The sequence below is a fragment of the Phalacrocorax carbo genome, chromosome 3 (assembly GCF_963921805.1).
Source record: "Phalacrocorax carbo chromosome 3, bPhaCar2.1, whole genome shotgun sequence".
Lineage (NCBI taxonomy): Eukaryota > Metazoa > Chordata > Aves > Suliformes > Phalacrocoracidae > Phalacrocorax > Phalacrocorax carbo.
The window spans coordinates 52,892,638-52,916,897 of NC_087515.1; the positions used below are offsets into that span (position 1 = coordinate 52,892,638).

Consider the following 24,260-nt stretch of genomic DNA (forward strand, 5'->3'; position numbering starts at 1 on the left):
CATTCAATTTTTGGTAAAAGTGCTTTTATCACTTTCAGAAACAGAGATCTCCAGTTACTCCAGCAAGCCCCAAGGAGGACCAGGGGGTCCTGCACTGGCCATCACCTTGACAAACATTGGCTTACGCTTTCAGCAAGAACTGGCAGTGAAGAGGTTAAGGATTAGCGAGCCTAAAAGGCTGCTCTCTGAGGGGTGGGTTTGGGGCAACCTGAGTTAAGGAAGCAGCCTTAACAATATAAGAAAAGGAAGTGCTGGTCATTGGTTTGTTTGTTTATTGTTTCAGTACTCCGTACTCTGTGTGTCTCATGTGCTATCTTCATTCCTCAGTCTCCCAGCCGGTTAATTATCCAGGGGAAGCGGCGCTTCCTGCCAGAGACCTCCTGGGTCCCCTCCCATTGTTCGGGGAGTTGACACACAGCGCTGGAGACAGCAGAAAGGGCTGCTCGTGTCTCAGCCGGTGAGAAACACTCCAGAGACTGCCGTTAGTTAATAAAACAGATGGGTTTATTGGCATCGGCAAATTTCAACACTAGTGATGCGTTTAATAGGGTTCATCTGAAGAAAATCCCAGTAAGAATAAAACAAGGAGTTTGGGGGCAGGGGGATAAATACAGGAGAGACAAGAAGATGGTCCATACGTCCAGCATCTCCAGCAACTCTGCCACGTCTCCACAGCCTTCAGGGATTAGCAACAGGGTTGCTCAACAACTCTTTCTCTGCTAGGACTCATTAGTCAGAATGAGAAAAGATCTCTACCTCTAAAAGCCAGACTTAGCTGGCCTAAATCTCATCCAATCCCTATGCCAAGTAAGGTCTTCAAGTTCCCTTACATAGGACAGCTGAATATTCCTCAAAGGCCTGGTCCTGGCCCTTCACTTGGTACAGGGGCTTACATGGAAATGAGGACAACTCCAAGCCCCTAATACTGTAAAGACCTTTTTTCTGAAGCCCCACAGCCCTATGTGTCCCCAAACTTTATTTTCTGTGCTTCTGTAATGATCAGGCAGCAGCACCTTACAGAAGGAGTGTGCTTCTCTTAAATGCTGTATGGAAACTTCAATATTTATGTTTTTTTAAAAGAACGCTCTGTACAATCCCTAAGCAGGGCCTGAAGCAATGCAAACAATAACAAACAACAACAGGCTCGAGCTGTAAGGCTGGGATCCAGATGTGTATCTCCACTTGAGGAAAGTTTCAGGGTCCTTAAGCTAGGTGCGGGTTAATCTCCCTGGAAAATCAAAAATGAAGAGGGAGAAAAGGAAAAAATATAAGCAGAACACAGTTAAAACCTAGTGGGGCAAGTCTGCATCTCTGTGTGTTTGGCAACTCCATTTTTTTGAAAGATGTGACCCCGCCCCCTGAAGAGTCAGGAACTGTGATTAGCCGGGAATAAAAGGATTTTTGTTCACTGACATATTGATAAAGGTAAAGCAATCTGTTTTGAAGAACTGCTTTAAAGCACGTATTACCTCTTTGATTGTACAGATCTTAGGGGAAAGCGGCCTTTGCTCTGTGTCACGTGGTTTTGTTCATTCTCTCCCTGTGTTTTTACTTCCACACAACTGTTGTCCTATGTAACTCCAGTGCCCAAACACATCTTAGAAATTTTGCCCCATTTGTGCAACTCTGATGGCATTTGGGGGTCAAAATTCACTCATCTAACCAAAACACAGATCCTGGGTTTTCTCTTCAGAGGGAGATGTCATTTCCAGGGACAAGCTGATTCCTCTCCTTTGGGACAGGATGTGGCCAGAGGAGCGCTGTCATCGCTGGAAGTTTTCTTTCATGAGGAATTATTATTTACACATTTTTATCCAAATGACAACAGCAGTAAAGAGGATTGGCAATTGATCCTGCTTTAAATAGCTAAATTTCTAATGCAGGGAGGAGCATTTTCATGGTCATTTCCGTAACAAGATGTTCCACTCACTTCTGGCCCAGCGGCACAGCATCTTGATCTTCCCTTCCCTTCCTTTCCCTTCCCTTTCCTTCCCTTCCATTCCATTCCCACCTTCTGTCAACAAACATGTAAGAAAAGAATTTCACCACATCAGGAATTTTAGGCTTTTGAAATGGAGCTCACACACTTGACGCTACCCAGCCTCAGGACAGAGCTGAGCTGTTGCCCAGATGGGAGGTCAGTTATGATTTTTTACAGATGTTTTGGATCAAATCATAGCGCCTAAAAGAAAAAAAAAAAACAAAAACAAAAACAAAAAAACCTCCAGACAGTTCAGAGCCATGACAAATAATTTAGAGAGTGGTTAGACAAATCATGTGAAAGAACTCTTAAGACTGGACCTTTTGGCTCCCTGATGGGGATACATTTAAATTAAACAGCCAGTAAATAATGAGCCAAATTCATGCCACTGGATAACAAATCCAGTTAAAGAGCTGGATTGAAAAGATGAGTGTATATCGAGTGCCTGCTGTCATTTCCCTCTTCTGCCTTTTGGTGATGAGAAAGAAAAGAGAAAATAATAAAGAATGAGCAGGGTCCTGGCATTGTTCATCTCCTCTTTCCTGGTGAAGAAGCCATCAGAAATGAAGAAAGAGAAGGAAAGCAGAAATTATTCATTCCTCCCTGCCAGGAGTAAAAGGGAGTAAACCAGTCACAAAGACAGGATAAAAGTCTTTACCTTGGGGAATGGAAAGCTGGTCTGTCAGAACAAAATGTGCACCAGCAGAGGGATAGCAGAAGAATGCCCCCCCCCCACCCCGCAAATTACGTTTTTTGCCTTGTTTCTGTTAGTGTGCGTTATTTAATATTTTAAAGAATTACAAAAAGCCCTTACACCAACTCTTTCAAATGCATTGTGGCAACAAAACAACTTAAAGAGCTGTTTCTCTTGCAAAGTTCCTCAGGGGCAGAAATTAATGCAATGCCACTTTTCAAATATTCCCAAGTCCAGACTGGAGGGAGAAGCAGCTACTCATTTTCCAAAGGACTGAGGAAAGGGGTGTACTAATTTATGTAGAGTGAATTAAAAGCTGAAAGCATCTTGGATCTAATGGATGGGAAGGCTAATCAACAAACACTCTCAACTCAGTATTACCTAGCTTGGCAAAATCCCTAATATTTCTATCTAAATCTAATGACCCTCTATCATAGCCTGTACGCTTTTGATGTCAGACAGGCAGACAGCCAGCAGAGCAGTGGATTCCCCACCCTTTTTCAGGGAGGACAGAAGACAGTCTGCTTCTTGAGGGACACATTTCTACTATGCACCATGAAGCAAACCTCCTGCTAAAATCAGCGGAAACTGTGCGTAATTAAGGACACTGGATCAGGCTCCACATATGAGAAGTTTCCTGCTGCCACTGCAAAGGCAGAGAGTAGGTGATGCTCAATAACCAGGAAAAACTCTCTCTATATAACTATAAAAGCTAGTGAGAGATGTCTGAACACAAGGGCTCAAGTTTGGGACACCAGCTGCTTCCTGATGACTGCAGCTAATTTTGGCAGTGGGGCAGGAGTCTGGTGCCTATGCGATTTGAGGCAGGATATAGATTATAAACATTGTTTCCCTGACATCTTGCTTTGCATTGCTCAAAACTGTTTTCAAAGACAGCTCAAATTAACCCTCCACCCACTCTCCACTGAAGTTAGATCCAGCAACATTTAACATAAAGAAAGCAAACAGCCTTTGGACTGGAGACCAGGGCCCAGACTCTTCTCTCCCTTCCAAGACTGTTTCCTTAACAATACAACTACACCGGGGCCTTTCGCAAGCCAAAGTGCAATAACTATGCTTTTATAATGCCCATTGGCGGTGTACGTGTGCTACCCAGGACGGAGCCTGGTTAATTAAGAAATTCTCTCAGACTGCCTGTTGCACCAGGTAACCAGCCAGCAAATAAAGAAAAGCAACGTCCATTCAACCCCTGCCAGCTCACGTGCTCCCAGCTTTGATTGCTTGTGATTGCTTTGGGGCGAGGAAGGGAACGTATCAGATCTCTGCCAATGGCAGGTCTAAGCTATTCGCAGACAGAAAGCTGCACTTTTTCTCCTTCAATAACAAGTAGTAACACAAGCAACAGCAGAGGCAGCCAAGCCTTGTTTCCCATGAGCGGTGTCCCCAGCTGAGCTCCCTTGTGGGGTCTCTAGCAAAGGGTGAACTTACAGCCCAGCCTCCTCCGTGGTGGAAGCAGGAGAAAGATGATTTCCTCAGAGCTTGTAGGATTTACTGTCCGTGAGCGCTGCACCTCTCTGCTTCACTGGGCTGAAATTAGCTCGTAGGGAGCACTTGGAAGGGTTCTGACACATCTACCCACACACAGAGGGCAATAACACAAGACTTCTTTTGTAGGAAACGTGGTCTGTATTCAGATGACCTTCTTGCCGAGATTAATTTCAAGACTAGAGGATTCAAGCCACAGACTGGCAAGAACTAGAGAGGCCAGAAAACCTTTTAGTGTTTCATTAGCAGCTGTCCTCCCAGTGGCGCATTACTTCAGGAAATTACTCTCAGTTTGTGGACAGGGGAACTGAGGAATGGCTTTTCCAAGAGACTTTTCAAACATTGGTCACAACACAAAGTAAAACCAACATAAGTATGCTCCTGCTCCAGGGCATGACAAACGGCTCACCAGCAGGGTGAAGGTCTCCCTTGCCAGCTGTCAGACCACTGTGGGGGGTGGTGATAGCACAAGGCAGTGGGGCATAGGGGCCATTGATGGGAAGTATTCTGCCTGGACAACCTCTTTCCTCTCCCCATATGAGCTGCATGGCCTGTGAGAGTGCCAAACGATAGTTTTTGTAGTGCCAGAGTTAGTTATTTCTGAAAGGGTACCTGTGAGCATGGCGATGAGTGTCATTAGGCTGCTGGTTGGGCACTGGAAGATGGATGTGTTGTTCACTTTCATGCAGGCAGTTAACAGCACAGCTATTTGGTTACATGAATTTACAAGCTTAGCTGGTGAATAAAAGAGACCACAGGTTAACAGCAAGGGGTGAAGGTGCTTGTAAAGGTGCAAGCTGAGCCCTGAACCAAGGCGATTACAGCTCACTGGGAGCTCCTGAAGCCCATTAGTGCCAGAGCAAGGAGATGTCAAGATCCACAGATGAGCAGTTAAGTTTGCAAGCTTGGAGGTGACCATGTGCAGGGAAGGGAATTTGCTTTTCTCTCACATAGTCTCTCCCTTTTCTCTGTCCCTCACCATACAGCCACCTGCAAACCAGTCCTAGGCTTTCCCTGGCAGGGACAAGGGACTCTCAGCCCATTCTTTCCTCAGATGCCACACACCTACCTCCACACCTGTGCTCTCCATCTCCACAGGCAGCATCCCCATACTCGCCAGTGCCTTTCAGGAGCCATATTACCAGAAAGTACTGCTGATCCCCAACCTGGATCAAGCCCTCAGGTGTGCAGAACTGCTGCATGCTTTGGAAAGCAACAGAATAATAGTTTTCCCTAATAGGCATCTTATTTCCTCATGCTGCCCTCTCCCCCAAAATAAATAAAGGTACTTCAAGGTGTCAGACAAGCTGTTGCACTTTAATTTCTCCCTTTGGCAAACCTAGCCACTAATTCAGTCTTGTTATGGTTTTCCCACTAGGGACAAAATATATACTGAGCTTTGAAAAACCATTGTGTAGCAGCATTTGTTGCTGTAAGCCAGTGGCTGTTTTGCTTTGTTCAGCACTGTGTGCTTGTGTCTCCTGTGAGATATTGTTTTGTTAAGACCTGCTATTGATTAACAGGGAGAGGAATTGAATTCCAAATGGGAGTAGCTGAAATGCTCCAAAATGCTGCATAAAAAATGTGAACATTTAAAATCATCTTAAAGACAGGTAGCTCTCCTAAACCAGATCCATTTTTCCTTCAAGCTGTATCTGCCACAACTCACCTCAGGACAGTCAGTCCTGACAGTTCAGACTCAGGATAAGGGCCACATCCTCACCCACATCTTTGGGGCTGATGGACATTGTTGAGCAATGTGGGGGCTGCACCAGGGGTGACACCAAGCTCTGGGGCACTCTTTATAAGGAGCATCTCTGGGCATTTGTTCTGTCTCCTAAAGCTGCCTCAGAGGCACCAAGTTCCCAGTGTGGATACAGTAACAAGTAAATAGGCATAAAGGTGTCCTAGGCTCCTACAATTTCATCTTCTACCGTATACAAAGAAATTGATCATTCCCAGTTTGAGCATCAAATAGATTATCTTCATCTACAACAGAGGATTTTTATCACTGTAACTACCAAGGCACACCATAGTAACACAACAGGGGATGCTCTGGCAGACCAGATGGTGCTGAGCGCTGCCCCAGGGTGGGGGCTGAGCCCACCTGGCTGCTGCTCTGCCACAAGCAGTGGGGAGGGAGGGCAGGGGTCCTGTGGGGTGCAAGGAGGCAACCCCACCATCAAGTTACACCAGCTTTTCTGCATCGCCAGCACCACAGAGCACATGCTGCTACCCATGCCCAAGACACAGGTAATTGTCCTGATATGTCTTGGCCCCTCTCGGTGGCACCAGCTGGACTCTGAGCCACAGCACCAGGAGGTTCGTGGTGATTTTGCAGTCTCCTACTCCAAGCACTTGCCCGTGTATTTTTTTAGCCCTATTGTGCAGAAACCCACAGTAATGAGGAGACGCTGTGACACTATTTTTCATCTGTCTGGGCAAAATTTATTTCACCGACCTTTGAAGTAATTCTGGGGGTAGCAGGGTGGGTTTCTAAATCCTCTTCAATCAGTTTCAGTATTTGCACTAGAATAATAATTGCAGGGTTGCAACATCCTTTGTACAACCTACTAGGCATAGTGGATCTACCATCTGGGAAAACCTGGTGTCATTTAATAAGAGGGCAGTGCAAGACTGTACTGTAGGAGTTAGCCAGAGAGATTTTGATAGGCAGTGGTCTAATTCCTCTAGGATCTTCTGACCATCCTGTAGAAATAACAAAGAAGAGTGGAACCCATATCAGGTTTGTTGTAGGATTTAATAGAAAACAGAGGTTTTTGAAAAAGCTGACACGCAGCCTGCTGCTGACAGTCTTTAATCACAAAAAGTCTATTTGCGCCACTGTGCTGGAGGCAACTTATCAGAAGACACAATGGCAGAGGCAGACAGGAGGAAGCAGGTCCCTCTTCCCACCTGCTGCTGGAGAAATGGCCACAAATAAATGCAACTGAGAAGCACAGGGGACTACAGCTCATGTCTCCACCACTGATTCCCATTCACTTTACCTTAGAACCAATTAGTCTTTTTCTTCAAGAGTTTCAGCTCCTTTTACATGTTACCATGTCAACATTTAAGTATGAATGATAGTAGTAGCACATCTGTAAGAACTCGTCTTGGACTCAAGAGTTCTCAATAGCCACTAAGCCCAGCACTAAAATCCTTATTAGAGGAATATGGAGGTAAAATATTGCCCTAAAGCAGGTGGTCTGAAGGATGCACTTCCTCAGGCAAGATCCTGGCAGTGCTTGTGCCATGAACAGTACCATCCCAAGCTAGCTGTGCTCGCCATGCAGCTCTCCTGGAGCAGCCACTTCTGAAAGACACTAACCTTGTGTGCTGAATAACACAACTGTACTCACAGCCTTAGATTTCAGCATCAAATTAAAATGGACCTGGAAAAAATAGAGTAATGGTTATAAAATGCAAGCAGACTTGTTTGAAATGTTGTTATCAGAGAGATTTCTGGAAAAAGGAGCTGTCCTTGGCAGGGACAGTCCCGTGTTTCAGCTGAAGGAACACCAGCAGCAATGCACCCCACAGTGATGTGTGGCAGTGTTTCTGGAAATAACGGTACAGGATGGATCAAGAGCATACACAGATTAGAGCAGCCTCTGCTTGTGTATACATCCTTGGCCCCAGCCCAGGCTGCCACGTAACCCTGCGCTGGACAGTGATCAAAGGGTTCAGCATGAGCTGACAAAGTCACACAGGGAGGAGGGGGAGCAGGGATCTCCAGCCTCCAGCCTGCTCTTTGTTCAGTTCACTCATGAGTTTCCCAGTTGTGTTTGAACTCCTGTCTTACACTTGCCGGCGCTCAGCCACTGCTGGCAGTTTCAGGGAGATGAGCAATCAACCTTGACTTCACATTAACTTCATCTGAATTACATTCAAGTCCTTTCCAGAAGAGCATTTTAAAGCTTTTTTGTTCAAGAGAGTATAGACGGGGGGTGGGGGGGGGGGGGGGAGAGAGAAGAAACTGCTTACATGGGAGAGGGAATTAGATTTAAAAGAGCCCTTTGGAGTTATTTCAATTAATCTGGGTACCGGAGACCTCTGGAGAAAGGCTCCTCTTAGAGCCACTGAAGTAGAACAGAGCATTTCAGGGTTTCACTTTCACATTGAAATAGCAGCAGCACAGCAAAAGTGCTTTTCCTCCCAATTCATTTATCTTCATGAATGCATAGGGCTGCACTCGATGCCATGTAGCTCTCAGCAGCAGCTTACCTTTGACAAGTTTTCCAGAAGCACGCGCCCGTGCCCTGGCAGAGGGGATGCACGCAGGCACAGTGCCATTTTCAACCCTCAGGCATGGTGGTTTGAGAAGTGGAAACAAATATTTAATCTCAGCACTAGCAAAAAACAAGGGCCTACTGGTCATTCCTCACCTTGCTGGTTGTTGATGCTAGCTGGGTGGTCAACTCTTTGAAGCACTGAGTATAAATCAGCACTTGCATTAGAGGATCCGTTTGTAGTAGGCAGAGCTTTTGTAAGGTGCTTTCTTGATGAAGCAAGCCTGCTTACGCAGCTGCAAGACCAGTGTGTTTGCTTTCAGTATTTCCAAACATTAGAAAATAAAACAAACAAAAAAAAAAGCAAAAAAACCCCAACCAAACAAAAAACCCTAAAAGGCTACAATAGGGAAAATCCCTGCCTAAACATCTCACACTGCATCAGTGGCAGGGCTAAGATAATCTGACATAGGCTACCTCTCAACTATAAATTTCCAGGCTTTCTTCAGTCTTCCTAATGCCAAGAAAGTCCTTCAAAACCATCATGCCAAGACCCAGGAAGATCACTGACTGGTTTGCTTGAGAAGACTCTTGCCATTTCTGTCTCAGGTAGTTCAGTCATTTTAGCAGGAGAAGCTGAGTGGCTGCATACATTGGCCTAAGTATGTGCAGCAATCTTTATTCACAAGAGCAACATGAAGCAGCAGTAAGAGGAGTAAGACTGGCTGCGCTGCACAATGTATCATAGGGGAGGCTGTAAAGGTAACATGCCTGGATCTATTTTTGTTGCAAGCTAACAGGCCAGGTTTCTCAATCAGAAGCCCCTAACTGACAAGAGTATGTCCTAAAGGTTGGAAACAGATTGATGATTGACACTGAATAAAAGCCTATTTCCTTTTGGCTCATGGGGTTTTGGCACTGTTGCAGATACCACAAATGTCTGAGCCCAGTATCAGTGCACATGCAGCAAGCGAATATTTGTTGGAAACAGAGCCTAAATTATTCATGAATCCTTTACAATTTTGAATCCTTTAATTCCTTCATGTCTCCAGTACATAAGAAAACACCGGTGTTCCCTGCTTATAGATTTTTTTAAAGGAAAATTGGCCAGCAAAGCTTGACAGGTGAAACAAAAAAAAATTAATTGTTAAGCATCGGTTACTGTACCTCCCCTGCTGAAATTAATAGAGCCGCCGCTTGAAACAAAAGCTGAGACAGAGCTCTCAAGGAAGCAGTGAACAAGTTTGTTTGCAGGTTGTTTGTAATCATCCATTCCAGCAATACTTGCATCTTTGCCCAAATACTCAGTGCAACTAGAGACAGGACTCAAGGCCAGATGGGCTACAGGTTGGGTCTAGGTACTTGGCAATTCCCATCAATGCACCTTTGTTTTCCAGCTATTCCTTCCAGAAGAGGGAATCTGAAATAAATGCTTGTTGCCACTAGAAAAAGCAAAGGAGACCTGAGTTCTATGAACTGCTGTTCAGACTCCAAGTTCAATATCAAAGTACTTTATAATTACTAGTCAAGTGCAGGTCCTGCAGCCAATGACTTTTCAGCATGAGGTCACAGATATCATCAGATCTTAGAACAAGCTTTCTCATAGAGAGGAAAATTCACCAATGGGCTGCTGGAGCCATCCTTCATCTTCTCAAAGGGTGCTGTGGGAGCTTTCAGCTGGACAATATATCTCTACACAGAGCAGAGAAATCCTAGTTTGGACAGAAATGCTTTCCAGCTGAAAACCTCTGTCTCATCTTTCTTCAGAAGGCAATACACTACAGGAAGAAAATAAGTCCTTTGTCAAGAACAACATCCAGGTCTTTCAACCAGGGCTGCATCTTACTGCTGATTTTCACATGTTACTTCTCGTTCTTCTGTATGGAAGATCCTCTCTCTGTTCCCAAAGGGAAACTAGTTGCCTGGCACAGGAGGGCCACCAAAATGCACTGTATCCAAAGTTACCCAGTACACAGAGGAAACAAAGAGAAGATGGAAAAAATTTCTCCACTGACAAGTAATCTTACATGTTACTTGTAACGATAGGGAGTAAACAATATTCAGGCAGAAAGATGATTTTTCAAGCTGACAGAACTGCTTCCAAACATAGTGCCTAGCGGAGCCCCGGTCCAAGTGCACACCAAGCGCTTGCAAGGCCCTTTTCACTTACAGTAGAATAGACAGGGCCAGACAGTCTGGCAGCCTCACAAAGGCACAATGAGCAGGAGTCCTCTTTCCCTGTATGCATATAAACACATGCACTCTACAATCTTTTACAGCAATGTGCCAAAGCAAACGCCAAATCGACTGTAGTATTTCAGAGAGATGGCCAAAGCTCACAGATATTTTCCATGCGATCCCCTGGAACAATCCAGCACTTTCGTTAGCACAAAGGTGGAAATATGCATAGTGGAGAAAAGAGAGATTAGTTTTAGAAAGGAACATAAACAGAAGCGGGTCTCAGTTTGGCCAGGATTCACTCTGATCCCAGCAGAAGTAATGCCAAGATTGCTAGGGTGCAGGATTAGGCCCTGCAACATGCAAGACTTCATGCTTTATTTCCAGGCAAGGTTAGCTGACAGCCACAGCTCCTCAAAATCCTGTCTTCCTTGGCACAAAGAGATTTTCTTGAAAGCAGCCAATGCACTCGCTCCCTTCTGCTCAGACACAATCTCTGGTTATAAAATAGCAGCAAGGTTGAGGCAACTGGATAGAGGACAGCAGCCAGGCCAGGCAGTCTCAGTGCAGTCGATGTGAAGCAGCAGCAGGACCTGAAAAGTTACAACATCCGACCCTGAATGGTTCAGGAGACACTGATCATCTTGTAGGCCTACAACAAATCTCAGTGCCCAGTAGCAATGCATGATGGGGCCAATTAACAAATGGTTAGATTCCAACCCAAAAGATGGCAAAACAGCATAAGTGAAGTACTGTACACCAGTGTTTAGTTGGGTTTCATCGTTCTTTGCAGTCTGTTTTTGCCACAAACTTGGCTTGAAATCGGGTTTCACAAATGGTCACCTTCAATGGCTATTTGTGGAGCCATGGAGCTGGGAGTTATTTCCAGGGGGTTCTCAAAAACAGACCGTATAGACACAGCCTGAAAAGTGCCTCTTTGAAACTCAGCACCAGCTGAAGCACTCCCTACTCTTTGTTCCCACTATTACACTATGCCTCAACTGCACCAAGATGAATTTTCATGGAACCATGGGAGGAATGAACTTAAAAACAGGTGAAACAAACAAACAAAATAGGATTACTTTTAACATGAACTGATTCCCCTAAAGATTTCACATGTATCTGTAGCAGACTTTGATGGCACCACTGAGTTGACAGCACAGGAATGCAAGGTTATCATTGCTGCAAGGGAAATGTTCCTCAAATTGCATCCTAAGTCAATAGACTGCTATGGTCCACTTTCAAATGGGAAAATTCTGTCAGCTGGGTCTGTTGTTTCAACTGTCCAACCCATTCAGCACATTGAAACTAGTGATATTCAAGCTAAGCCAAGGACTTGAGCATCTGGCTGCTGTTAGGCTTCCCTTCAGCTATCTTTTCTCCAGGCTGAACAAGCCCAGGTTCCACAGTCCCCTCACAGAGTAAGTGCTCCAGCTCTGGCCATTTGTGGAGGACCTCAAGATTTACTAATTGAAATTTTATTTGCTTAAAAACTCTCACTTAAAACCCTGAATTCACAAGTCTCACAAGACTCTCATACCATTATAAAGTGAAACTCAGGGTAAGTTTCCCAGAAAACTTGTGACTTTCATGTGAAACCACTATAAAGAAGGTTTAATGGTTGTTGCAATAGGAATCTTATGCAGCAAAGATAACTGCACCAGGCTCAGCCTCCAGCACATTAGGGCCATGCATAGGGCTTCACATGAAGGTCATGAGAAGCTTCAAATGTTTTAAAGTTTCAAAAGACATGTCATAATAGAGAAAGAACAGCATCTTGCTTTTGTCTACTAACCCAAAGTGATCCTACTTGCGTGCATGGGATTCATTCAGCAAAAGCAAAGTTGCAGCAGCGTATCTTTGGAGGTCCCTCCACCCAGCATGGACCATGCTGAAGGCAGGAGTGAAAGCAAGACAGACTGAGAAACAGAAAATGGCAGGAGGCCTGCCCTTCCACACTTGCTTTTCCAAAGTTAGTTCAAAGAGTTAAGTCAAAAGGGTTCATCTCCACCAACAGCTGGCAATTTGGGCTGACAAGCAAACTGCAGTTGACCAGAGGGATTCAGTGCAAGTTAGTGCAAGTGACCTTCTCCCAGGAGGAAGCAAAATACAGAAAATCAATGTCAATTTTAACTTAATATAGGTAGAAAAGCACATCCTATCACTTCTTAATGCCATTCTACCTTATCTATGCCTAATGCCCTAACTAATTTATCACTAGGTTAGCTCCATTTACATTTGGTGTTTCTCCCCAGGTGAATAATACATATCAGGTGAGTCATTTCAGTTTTATTTTTTACTTTCTGATTTTGTGAGACAATTCAACTATGGCTCACAGAAGTTCATATTTCTCAGTATTCAGAAGAGAGAGACTGAAGAAACCATTGAGGGGACTGATACAAGACATCCTTGGCAAAAGTTAGCCTTTGCAAACACTGTCCTCTCCACACTTAAGTGCTAAGACTTCTTTGTTGCAATTAAAACAATGGCAAGGTTTAATAAACTCATCTATTAATTTGTCTCTTAGTCTTTGTTTAATAAACATACCTACTTATTTTCATAATACATTTTCTAGGTGGAAAAGTCCTACTCTGTCCATAGACTTCCCATTTTTATATTTTAAATGCAACACAAGGTAAATTTTAAACCAAAGATTATCTCATGCAGGTCCTCAGTTTTCAGAAATCTTTCTTATATCCATGTCTTCGAAACTGCATAACACACATTGCTTATAAGCTATGTAATAAGTACAGGTCATTGAACACATGAAAAAGGAAGAAATAATAAACTCAGAAAAGTCCACATCTTAAAGTAAAATATGAAATTCCGGTTATGTCCTTTCAAAAAGCATGCAGCAAAATGAGGAAGGGGACAGATGCAGCGATGACAAGGATGGTCAGAGGAATAAGTCAGTTTCAGAAAAGGGGAGACTAAGTAAGCCTTGGTAAAGAAGACTACAACAGAGCAGAATGAGGCAGACATCTCTATGTTTATGAAAGAGAAAAGCTGATCAGCGAACCATTATCCACTGTGTTTCTTAACACAAGAGTAAGAAGATACTAAAAGAAATTATTAGGCAGAAAGTTGAAAAACAAGAACAAAAAAGTACTATTTTACAAAGCCACATGACAGCGCTGTGCGACATACCACCACAGGCTGTTGTGAAGCCCGAGACTGTCCAAAGGTTCAAGAAGTGATTAAAGAAAGTGATGGAGAAAAGATCCCTTCAGGGCTGTTAGACAGGCACAGACATATCCTGGAGCTCAGAACATCCTAAGCTGTGCAGGAGGCAAGGATCAGAAAGGGTTACGAAGTGGCCAGCGTTATTGTCCACTTGCCCTGTTCTTTCTACTCCTGCCCCGAGCACTTGCTGTTGGCCACAGTAAGGCACAGGGAAGGAAAGGACTCTGGGGAGCTGAAAGGCCCTGCTTTTGCATTTTCCCTTCAGGATTAGTCTGCTTGAGCCAGCACACTCTGTCACTTAGCTGAGCTTCAGAGATGACAGCATCAGGCAGGCTGAGAAGAAGGACCACAACACCTCTAAATGCTTCCAAGAAAAACGATCCCTCTTTCTTTATTATGCTATAGCTTGTCATATAATAGCAATAATCACAATTGCATTGTAATATACTCAGAGCAGCTTTGGAGATTGATTAAATGCTTCGGCTTCCCTTCAGCTTTAATCAAACTCAGCAGCTGTTTATCGCTCAGAATACTTTAGATCAATAGAGCTTATGCCTCACTTATACCCTTAAAATAGCATGCTCTATACCAGCTCCTGTGAATCTGCAAGCAGTAATTACAATAAGTGATCATACTCTGTAGAGTTCAAAATAAGTAGCTGTTATAAAATTGATAAAATCACTGCAGCCACTAGTATAAGACACTTTTGAAAGGCAGCCTTTCCTAGTTGCAAATTTGTCCCAAGTTCCTTGATAAAGGAGGGACTGGAAAGGCTGTGATCAAAGTTCTGCTCAGACCTTATCATCAGCTTGAACACAAGGACCACAAGACAGAGCAGAACACGAGCCCCATCAACTGCAGGCCTGTTCTCCAATAGCCCAACTGCAGAGGAGAAACCAAGGGTAAGGTTGTCAGGAAATCCTAAGCATGAGTGAGACTACCTCAACTTAGATGGTAGTGCAACAACTAAAGGCATCAGTTTTAATGATTCTATGAGATACACTTATGTCTTGTGACTGCACTCAGCCCGCAGTTTCAGAGGCATTACATCAATAAAGCTTTAAGTATATTCTGATTACATAAAAAGAAACAGAATCCTACCGAAGACAGTGTGAAAACTTCTGCTGACAGCCACGAGCCCAGGCCCTCACTCTCTGTGTTAATCATGGCGAGTTAAGCGAATGAAAGCTGAACTCCAGGCATAAAATCATCAAATCCAGATGAAACATACTGGAAAAGTCCATTTCATCATGCTGCCAGACAAGACAAGACAAACTCTTGGCTGGTGCCTTGAAAAGACAAATATTTGGATAGGAAAAGAAAGAGCGAGTAAAGTCATTGCTTCTAAAATGATATGTTATGGAAAATCATTGCATCACTTTTACTAGCAGTTCACAGCTACTCATTAATTTTGCAAAATTGCAGCAGCTGCTACTCTCTGAGGTCCTCTGGAGCAGCAGTGTCTTGCCTGCTCATAAGGGGACAAAAAGCAATGCCCAAGAGCACTGCCACATGAAAAATAGTGTTTACATGGAAGGTGACAAGATTTGGCTCATTCTGTACACAGCCAGGACCTGTGTTTGAAAGAGACATTAGGATGGGTTTTTCCACCCACGCATCCACAGCAACACAGGTCATTTTCCCCAGCAGGAAAGACACTGTAAAGTGGTATTAATGTCACGTTGTGTCAACAAACACATAGTACAGCAGGTTATAGGAACGCTTTAGGTGGGCTAGCTGTCTAAACTTCACCTGATCCTAGCGCAGAAAAGGGAGAGGACTGAGAAAATTGTCAGATCACTTCTAGAAGCACTGCAAAATATGCCACTTACTACATTTGCTTTGTTAGAGATTGAGGCACATTAAGTTAATGATCATTAAAATCAAATTAAGACCGGGACAAAAAACACTCTGGGTGCTTCGAAGGCCCCAGCCCTCCAGTCAATCAGGCAAGGGAAGGAGAAAGTGGACAAAATGAGATAAAGGCAGCCTGCCATTATTGTTTCCATTCAGAAGAGGAACACTGGATAATCTAGAGCTTTTCCGCTTTATTTTGTTTTGCTGTTTTTCTCAGACCTGTCTGGGATTTCAACCGTTAAAAAATACAGGAGGAAGATGGGGGAAGACAGGCTCTTCAAGTTATTTTATGAACTCAGCTAACGCTTCACACATTTCAATTTCTGCCACTCTCTGTTCCTTTTCACACTGCTAACCATTTGAAAGCATCTTGCAGGGGAGAAGCTACCACAGAAAATAGTCTTGGATGCTCCTTGTTTATTATATGCAGATCAAGCAGTTCTTATTAACTCAGTTTCCATTCTTCCTTCATAGGTAGCAATGCTGTGATATTGTTTGCAAGCAGCCAAGGTAATTACCATCCAGCAGGGTCCAATTGTTTTCAATTAAAAGCTTGACTGAAGTCTTTAGTTTTTAATACCATTGTGACCATCTGCTTTCACTGAAGTTCATCAGCAAAGGCACAGGCCTCATTCTAATGCTGCTTAATTATACAGAGGAACTTTTTTCTTTTGGTCAGAGATTCATTTTTCCCTGCTAAAGAAATGGGCAGCAAAGGGGCTGCCTGGCTTCGTTAATAGCCTGCAGCAAGATATAGTATCCGGGAAGATCATTACCTTCCTGGGAGATCCAGCTGTTATAGCACTGACAAGAAGATCCAGGAGACCAAGAGGAGAAAGCAGTTAACCTCAGCCGCCCTCCTCTCTGTTCAGTCACTCGCCTCCTTTTTCTTACAGCGAATCTGAAAAGGCCACAAGGAAGAGGAGTTCATCTAAAAACAGGCAGTACGATCCTCCCCTGCTGATTACGCTTTCGGACTCTGTTCCAGGCCAGCAATGCAGGCAGGCTTTCCTGCCTGGGCACATGCTCCCTCCTGCATGCATGTGCAGTGAATCTTTTGCGTCCTGTATCGTCTCAGATCTGAGGATCTCCAAATCCCTTACAGGCGTTCATTAAGCCCCATGCAATCCTCAGGAGAAGCAAGTAAATATAATTTTCCAGATGGGGAAATTAGGGCGACGAGAGGTTAAGTGACTAGCCTGAGGCCAAACAATAAATAAGTGGCAGAATCAGCATGAGGATCTGCGAAGTCCCAGGTTTAACACAAGTCTCTTGAGTGCTCAGCTCCAGAAAAGGAAAAACAACACCCCAGCCCTCAAATCCTCAGGATACTTAACTCGCTTACTGCAGCTTTGCTTTATGTGTGCCAGTGCTAATAAGTGTGACTCTCCACATTTCAACTGTACAGTGCACAGAAAGGCATTTTGTAGATTTAATGCGGGAACTGCTGTCTTAAAGCGGGAAAGCGCACACTTGATATTGCTCCATACCATGACCTAGGCAGGCGCACAGCTTCCTTATGGGTGCCTGCTGCCAATTCTGTTACACATGACTATTTCCAATAATCAGCCCCCTGAGAGGAAGGTACTTTGCCAAGTACCGGTTAAAGAGGAAGAATATGTGGTATGACACTGTCAATGCTGGGGAGATGAACTGCACTGCTCTAGTGGTAGTTTGAATCTCTGAAACAAGAAGCCAGAGACCTTTCCATCTTCTTGGCCAGCCATATAGTTGCACCCCCCTCTCAGGTAAATACCACAACCATTCGTTCTGAACCTAAATCCCTGCTCCTCACTAATCTTTGGAGAGACAGAAAGTTGGGGTTCACCCTTGCACCTAGGGGGGCCTCCCTCCTCAGCACACATCTTCACAATGCAGTGTGTTAGACCCACGTAAATCTCCCTCCCAAAGACCAGCAATCCTGCTCTGAGCTGGTACATCACACGGGAGCACTAAATCTACATCAAGACTATTACACAGCCAAGCCCACATCCTTTATGGTATATTGAGACCTCTACAGCTCCTATTCAGCAAAGGCATTGAAACTGGATTCTGAGGCTGGTGAGATAATTACTTCAGAAAATGGTGTAAATGACTTCAGTATTTTGAAAAGCTTGAGGTGTTGATGTTCAACTACCTTCAGCTATTGCAAATGTAATGCAATTTGTTTCCATACAAATTTCCTTTAAAGCTGCGTCTAGTATGTGTCCTAAATACATAACTACACACCAGAGTATAATGGCTCATTCGGGTTTATGTTGTAACCAATATGCATTTTAAAAGCAAAATCTGAAGGAATATGCAGCAATAAACATGCAGCACACATTCTGAAAGATGGTTTTCTTACACTTTCACTCCTAAGAAGCTCCCAAAGGCCTATTCTTGCCAGAGAAACAGACAAGAAAAAGTGAGAAGAAATAAACCCTTTCTTTAAGAATTACCTTGAAGGAAACATAATGACCTTGTTAAGAAAATAGTCTGGTAAACACATTTTTGGCAGGAGTGTCCTGTGAATTGGATGGCCTAGGAAATTGGTAATAAAATTTTGCATCTTTTATTCCTGCATTTGACACTAATCTGTACTCATAGCAAGTCAGTGTAGCTATTCCAAAGAGTTTTTCAGTGACCTATGCAAAATCATTTTGCAGTGTACGTTTAGGCAGCTCTTATGGAGCTATGTGTGCACTGCAAGCATTACAGAGAAATTTCTGTCCTTTTCCAAAGTACTCTCTACAGTCCCCCGAAAATGTCGGTTTCTGGTTAAAAGTCCTACAATGGCAGGAGCAATATTGCATCAATGTATGCAAGTGAAATATCGAAACAGCACTCAGACCGATGGGAGTCACCTGGGGTTGATCTCTTAAGAATATTTCAGACAGCCACTCTCACTTAAGTTATTAGTAGTTCAACATGCTGCTTTATTCACTAATTCTAGCCAAAAATATTTTGACTCTCTTCCTTCTTTCATAACTCCATGAGTTGCTGTAAAACAAGGAGCTGCCTTTAGACAAGAGTGCCTGACGAGCAGTGCCTTTCCTTACATCTTCTCCGCAAGCTCCCAACACTGTGAAGAGCACTAGGTTCATCCTGCTTAATTGGAAGCATTTAAGATTGAGATGCTGAAAATCGGGTACTGTCTGTAGCAGGAACCAGGCACTTCCAAAGGACACCTAAGATCTAAATATCCCTTCAGAAATGTTTCTCTTTCTCCATCAACTATAGAGGCAATTTTGCACAAACAGGCTCCTAATTCTGGCACCTGAGTTAATTGCTTAAAGAAAGATAAAAATTAATTCATTCTGCCTCTTTGAAACTACCTGTTAGCTGTATTTAAGCAGAGAGGCTACTGGATGTAAGAAGTTCTCGGTTTTAAAGATGAAAGGGAGAGAAATACCTTGCTTTCTACCTTATGGTATAAGTAGGTGAAGCAAAGCAAGTCTTGAGATATCATGAGTCTGGATGCCGGTGAGCAAAGCCAACAGTGTAGTCTGGGGGAATCCATTTAGGCAAAGGGGTAGGAGACTGTAGGTCAAGACAAATATCAGAGTCTTTGTACAAATAACAAGGACTTGTTCTGCTTTGGTGTCTGATGATAACTCTATGGCATCCATCACAGAAATAAATTAACCCACACTGTCATGCAGGGAGGTTTTGCCCATCTTAATAGAGGGGACTAAAACAAGCACAGAAGGCAGCCCAGGTTTAGCAAAAGCAGGAAGAAGAGACTGAACTGCATTCTGGCTAAATATGAGACTATGCTATCGAGTCTTTACATGCAAAGTATACAGTTCATCCGACTTACTCTCTCTTCATGGGCCTGTAACATATGCATCTGTACTGTATAGAAATGTTCCTTCCTGCCCACATGGCGACCCCATGCACCAATGAGCAGACAAGGTCTGCACATAAACATCCATGAAGCATAGCTACAGGTTTCTCAGTTTGTTTCTGGAAGTGCAAATAAGTCTGAGGGAGGCTGACATGGAAAGAAGCAACAGTGTTTGCGTGGAAAGTAATAATCTCTTCCTTATCAAATGAGATAATTCAATTTTCCCCACCATTTTCAATCCAATATGACTAAAGTAAAAAAATCCAAATGACATTTTTCTTTCTCTTTGCTCTTTTTGTTTAATTCAATTAAAATAATAGGGAATTTCTAAGTGAAAGTATATGGAAAATTACTCATGGCCCTTGGATTTGTCCAGAAGGTCTGGAGGACCTTCCCTGCTAGAGCTTCAGAGCAAGGAAAGCTTCATTCATTTGCCATCTTCCAAGTTTCACATTCACTGAATCCAGATGGAACCTGAATTTTCAGTGTATGTATTTGAGGTCAAAGAGCTGCAATATTAGCGTTCAGATTTTACCATACTTTTTCAGACCTAAGGAAAAATGAGATTTCCAAGCGCATCTATTATAACTTTATTGTATCTCACAGTCTGTTCTCTTTAGCTCTAATAACATTGCAGTTAAAGTCAGAGGCAGCTGAGCCTAATGTGATGGGATCAGTGGAAAAGGACCCTTCAGTCTCAAGACACAAGTGTGCCACACCAGTCAGTGCTAAGGGGGAGGCTGATTGCTCTTTTAGGACTTTCCAGATGATCTCTGTTTTGGTGTCCTGACTTCTTTTACCTCTTCCTCCGAAGTTAGGTCTCTCTCACACACACACTTTTTTAGAAACTATTATCTCCCATTTGGTACATTTTCCTGCGAAAAGGAAAAGCTCCCTCATTTTTTCCACTGTCTTTATCCCTTCTTAAAGCACCCAGACAGCTTAAAGACATAGTCGTAGAGTCCAAGTATCAAGAATCTATGTGAAAAACAATATTATCAGGGGATCACTCTGAAAACCTGTATTTCAGTGAGCTTTGTGCCATTTCCTGAATAACACCCTCAGATCTCATGTACTGTCTTATAATTACGAAAAATATAACCTGGTATAGCATGCGCTATGTCAGCTTTGATTATGCCAGCAGAAGACGACACAGGATACAGAGAGAGAATAAAGGAAGAATGATGGCTGTCTACCGGCTTATCAATTTAGATCTCTCTATCGTAAATCTAAGTCCTTTGTGCTGTCAGTCACGTACTCCTACGGCAGTGATTGCTGGAATATGAAAATCACGGCTTTGAGATACATTTGTACATTCACATATTTACACAGCCTTTCTGGGTTTATTGCTTCAGTTGTTGCAGTGTCCCCCACCAGCATGGGACCCATTATTTGAGGCTTGACATTTCCCCTTCCTATGCAGCTTATGTGCAACAGTTCATACCAACACTCTCTGAATCACCACCTCTCCAGTTCAAATTACAAAGGAAAATGGAAAAAAACCCTCAGGAAACTGTAAAGGTAATAAACGATCGTGTGTTGGATGATATATTTCAGGCCTATAAATCCCAAAAATATGTTGTGTTTGTGGCTAAAAATAACACACCTTCTCATCAAATATTTATTGTGACATAAATAGCCGCCTAGCCAACATCATGGTTTTGAACACATTAACAGCAACTGTATAGTTTCAGCTGAAATGACAGACTGGAAATTAATGAAGACAAGAAGGCATGAACAAAAACCATCTCACTGCTGCAGTCGCCTCTGTAGCAACTGTCAGCAGCAAAGAGCAGCTTCCTGGAAATTTCAGAGGCGTGGTGTTCAGAAAGCAAAAATCATACTTGTTACTGGCACAACACGTGGTTCTGCGCGCACACACACACACACACACTCACTCTATAACTACATTTCCTATGAGCTGAGCAGTAATGTAGGGCCTCGCTCTTGCCAAGATCTCTCCTGTCAGGACCCACAGCCAGGAGTAGGTCAGTGACAATTCTTGCTGCTGTAAAATACAAACAGTGGTAAAATAGCATTTTTTCAAACTTTTTATGTGCTCAGTGAAGGCAAACACTCCACCATGTAAAATTTCCCCCAGGACCGCAAGTAACCAGCAAAGAGGAAGAGAAGAATCAAAAATCGCCCTTGCCCTAAGAACTGCCCTCCATTATTCCTCTAACATGGAGTAAGCATCAAAATTTGTAGCAGACTACAACCCTCATCTAAATACATGAATACAATTTGACAGTGGGTTAAGAATTGTGATGCAAGGAGAACAAAAGCCACTGGAAAATATGGCAGGATAATAAATTATTGTCCATTTCCTGAACTTACGTAAGTTGATCAGAATCCCTTGGAAATCCTTCCAAACAATGTTTCTGTCTTAAAATTCTCTGCATTAAGGATCAAAAACTGTCATATTCATGCACTCAGATTTCAAGCTGCATTCCATAAGGCAAGTACAATTCTTCCAGATCAGCAAATCTGTACAATATGGCAGTGTTTGGTTCCCACACTGAATAAAACATGGTCTGTCCTTTCCGATCCATTTATTAGACTCAGCATTATTTTCTCACTATAAACATTCCTAATAGCTTTGGACTATTTTCATCGTGAAGTAAAAAAAGGAGCATGAAACCACTACTCTCTTTAAAAGAAACACGTACATTATGTTTTGGGGTTTCTCCTGCGTTGAGGCTGAAGTCTCCTAATGCCTGGCAATCCATGGGGCTTCTACCGCAGAAGGTTATTTCCTCCTTGCCATCTCATAAAATCACAAAACTCCTGTGTCTGGAAGGAAAGGGTATTGCAAGCAAGTAAATGACAAGAGAGAGAGAGCAGAAGGCAAACATTTTCAAATTTACCCTTAATTTTAACTGGAAAAGATATTTGAGTCCAGTTGTTTGATTTGAAGTAATAAGTGTCCTTATTTGGGCAACAGAAAGTTACCAGCAAACACACACCATTTTGTGGCATTTGTTATTGGTAATAAATAACCCAAAATTGTATTCGCTATTTTTATAGCTCCTTAGACATCCACGTTACCTCCACTCAAAGACAGCCTCCCCTATGGCAAGACCATCACCTTCTGCACCATCTGGAGGAATAGCGCTGGGGTTAACCTAAGGTCCACTGAAGTCAGTAGCCTGTTACTGATGGTGGCCGGCTGAAGGTGTCCAGGAAGTAATAAAAGAGCAACAAAAGCTCACAGTGAGCCACAGTTATAGCCTTGCGTTTCTCTTCCATGTCCCTGTGTTATCTGAACCAGCCTGAATTTTCATTTTAAGCTGCTGCCTGCTAAAATTGCCTTAGTGAGTCAATGTCAGAGCCCAGAACATAGCGCAGCAAATGTCCAGTCTTGAGTTTTAACTACCTGGTCTTGCCAATCTTCCCAAAAGCCTGAAGATGTATCTGTGTCTATAACACCAGAAAATCCATTAAAATGTTATTCAGTCTTTCACCTACTCGGTGTTCTTTCACCTTTGAGACACATTTTTGCATGAGAAGTACTTGAATGACAGCCCTAGCAGCAGCCTATCACACCAGAATAATAAAGGATTAATTACCTCTGTCATCAGCAGTCTATTATTATTTGTAGCATCAAGCGCCTGCTCTTTTCTCATGAGCTACAAATGCCTGGGAACACAGAAAAGAAGACGCTGTGCATTAATTCAACAAGTCTTCTAGCCTGCACCTGCGTTTAATTAGTTACTCTCAAATCAGACCTGCAGAGCCAGAAGCTGCAAGTGAGAGCACCGCTGACTGCTGGTCTGGCTGGGCTGCCGGAGTAATTAATTGCATTCTTACCGCAGCTCCATTCCCTGCACAAACAAAAGTTAATCATTTACTGGGAAAGCCTGAGCTGATGCTTCTCCACCATTTGAGCCAGGGCATAGAACATTTCAATAACGGCATCCCCCGCTTTGGTATTTACTGCTTGCCTCCCAAAATGACACGCTGACCACCTCAGTGCCACCAGAGGCCTACACAGAGACAGGGAGTAAGAAGGTATAAAGGAAAAAATCAGAAGTGCAAATCTGAACTAGAGAAGTGCTGACCACAGAAAACCACCACTCAGCAGACGTCCTGAAAAGAGAGGCTTGCTTAGGGAGAGGTTTGGCAAAATGACAGCTAATAACCTGGCTGTGTTGGCGTTCCTCTAGCCCTCAACATTACAGTGTTCATGTAAGCTTCAAGCTAATCATACTCATTAATGACTGTATCCTCAAAGCACTCTTTTGGAAAGAGGAAAGCAACATTATTGTGACATATAATACATGACAGAGAGAGTGGCTGGGGGTCTTCTCCAAAGTTTCCACAGAAACCAACAGAAAAGCAAGGTCCACCACACCACACCTTGGTGTGGCTGCTGTTCTCAGCACAAGAACGTCCCTTTCTGCCAGCAGCTCAGGCAGCCACAGATTAGAGCTCACCAGGGGGCTGGCAAGAAGAGAGTGCAGGAGCAGAAGTTTAGGCATGGAGCCGATAACTCTGAACCAAGCAGCACCTGTGGAGCATGTCTGAATGGAGAGGATGGGGTACAGGTCTGAGCAGGAGCCTTGTACTTTCTTTGCTGCAAAGGAGTGGGTGGGTTATTGCTCACAGCTCCACCACTTCTCCTTCCTCCTCCAAGGACAGCCAGCACTGTTTCCAGGCAGTATTCATGGGGCTGGAGTAAGGGCAGGAGGGAGAGGGATGGCAGAGCTCAAACAGCCTGGGAACAAGGAGACATTTCCTTTCCCTGCTTGCTGGAATAACCCTCTGGGGTGATGTGAACTTTCCTCCATATGAATAAAC

At 43.5% G+C, this 24,260-nt stretch overlaps 1 long non-coding RNA gene across 1 annotated transcript; it reads right to left on the reverse strand.

The window, feature by feature from the left end:
* Nucleotides 1–20,036: 20,036 nt before the first annotated feature.
* Nucleotides 20,037–23,269, reverse strand: LOC135312853 (uncharacterized). The gene is made up of 4 exons (XR_010372473.1): nucleotides 23,189–23,269; nucleotides 23,030–23,099; nucleotides 22,130–22,253; nucleotides 20,037–21,468 (listed from the first exon to the last, which is right to left on the reverse strand). It is a non-coding gene; the product is annotated as an uncharacterized LOC135312853 (long non-coding RNA).
* Nucleotides 23,270–24,260: the final 991 nt, after the last annotated feature.